Source organism: Pundamilia nyererei, unplaced genomic scaffold, assembly GCF_000239375.1.
Source record: "Pundamilia nyererei isolate P.nyererei 1_Seehausen unplaced genomic scaffold, PunNye1.0 scaffold00417, whole genome shotgun sequence".
In the NCBI taxonomy this organism is placed as follows: Eukaryota; Metazoa; Chordata; class Actinopteri; order Cichliformes; family Cichlidae; genus Pundamilia; species Pundamilia nyererei.
Window position 1 is genome coordinate 179,683 of NW_005187818.1, and position 2,470 is coordinate 182,152.

A 2,470-nucleotide genomic window follows, 5' to 3' on the forward strand; every position below is an offset into this window, starting at 1 on the left:
GGAATGGCTTTGATCCTACTGCTTGAACTAAGACTGTACAAATTTAAGAAATACAATGGCAACATTCAACAATTAGACTTAACAACAGGTGTGTAAGACATGTAAGAGGCATGTTCTGCTTCCCCAGTAAAGCCACAATACATGTAAACTATAAACCTAATTCTGCAGTGCAAGAGTGTCCGTGTGTGTGTGCTCAGATGACCTGAAGTCTACTTGAGATCATCAAGTAGAGTGTGCATTCACCCTGAAATTAGTAGAGGGGGTTACGTATTAGCTATATTAGCTATTTTCTATCATGTTCATACATATATGTATATATTTCAATACTTTTGATTATTGATATTGAAGCAATTTGTCTTTTTAGCCAAGTTGGTGCAGTCGTCGTTGTTTTAGTTTCACAGCAGTCCAGCATGTGACAGTTTGTAAAGCGGGCGGGCACTGGCACTTTGTCAATACAATTATGCAGGCTATGGACTGACTCAAAGAAACCAACATTCTATTGGCCCACAGTTGCATCAGCCCATTGGGCAAAGGCCCAATAAGCCAGATTACCACTCAAGGGCTGAATGTGCAGCTATAGTCGTGGTCTACTCATCTGGAGCATCCTGCCATGGAAATTTGGGGGTTTCTAATAATTACTTTGAATCATTATTCCATCCACTTTGTCCAGTGTACCATTATCACTGGCACGCTCCAGAGCACGATGCTACCACCGCCATGTTTGACAGACCGTACAGTGTTTACTCATCCAAACATACCTGTTGTTGTTGGGGCCAAACAGCTCAACCTTTGTGTCTGCTGACCACAAACCTGCAGAAGGAACTTGGCTTGTTTATGAGGTATCTGCACACTTCAGTGGCGCCTGAAGGCACTGATTTTCTCAGTGCACAGTAACTTGAAACTGTGTCGGACAGTTCAGTGACGCTGGTGTTCCAACAGTTTCCAGGTCATAACACTTTCCTCTTATCTGAAGGGTGACCGTCTGGGTTGTTTTCCAGACCTCAGCAAAGTGGTGGCACATCAGAATAACTTAGTTCTATAAATACCAAAAAAATAATACAATAGAATTCAATGAAATTATTAATAACTTCTTATTAAATATTAATAACTATTAATACTCACCACAAATAAACCCATCTAAAACTGAAAGTGATCAGTTTCTTGACAATGCAACCCTTCCAAAGTCACTAGACAGTCAAGCAATGGCACTGGAGTCACCACTGACATCAGGTAAACTCCAGGGGGCTAATCCTCAACTCAAAACAAGCTAAAAAATTACATGGGTGCGAACAATCTACTTACCTAATGTTTCTAACAGAAAAGACTACACGAGTAGGTGTATGGGGTCCCCAGACTAACCTAGACCCCTTTACTCACACCACAGCCTTCAAACAAAAGAAATACAGCAGAGGAGATTTGTGCCAAACAATTCTAAGCAAGGAAGGGAGAAAACGCCCAACCACAGGCGAGTCTCCTTATTAAGGTGTGCACTCCTGGTTTGTCCAATCACGCCTCCTTCCTGTAATTAGCTGGAGATCCCCAAATTGACAGCAGAATGCAGTCTGTGTACCTAAGGCAGCGGTCCCCCACCTTTTTTGCGCCACGGACCGGTTTATGCCCGACAATATTTTCACGGACCGGCCTTTAAGCTGTCGCGGATAAATACAACAAAATAAAACCAGTACCAGTACCGAAAAAAAGAAGATTTATTCATAACACACGTGAAAAGACCCAGGAAAACCGAGTTAACAATAAAAACAATAACAAAATAACACTGAAAACCAATAAAAACCCTGAAAACTATACATTTCACACCTGAGCCTCAACTTTCGCGGCCCGGTACCAAACGACTCGCGGCCCAGTACCGGTCCAAGGCCCGGGGGTTGGGGACCGCTGACCTAAGGGAATGGCAAACAAAAGGAGAGGGAAAGAGAACATGCAGCCTGCAGACACGTATCAACGTGAGTGTTGAATCTCTTTGCTAAAATTTTGTTTGGGTGTGTCAAATGTTTGACGCGTGCTGTACTGATAGTTGCTTTACGTATCATTACTACAGACCACAGCTGAATAAATCAACTTGGAAGCTGCCACCGTGTTCTTTAACCGGAACACGACCACCATACCGTGCCACTATAAATCAGCTAAACTCCCAGAGACGACATTCTCTCCATTTTACACCCCTCTTAATACTGTATGTGGATTCATGTAATCCTGCAATGAGATCTAAGGTTGGTTAGAGCTCAATTCAGATACACAGACTGGGTCCACCCTTCACTATTGTGGTTGATGTGGGGGTAGGTACAGGCTTTGAATGTCTGGGGATTCCCTCGGGACGTTTTTCCTGGAGGGTTCAACCCGGGGTCATGAACTGGTTGGGGCTCTGGTGGCTCTTGGATGGTGTTTTCTTGATGGCTGCATGCAGCAGGGCTGGGGGAGGGTCTGTGCTGGTGGATGTGGGTTACTGGCCTGG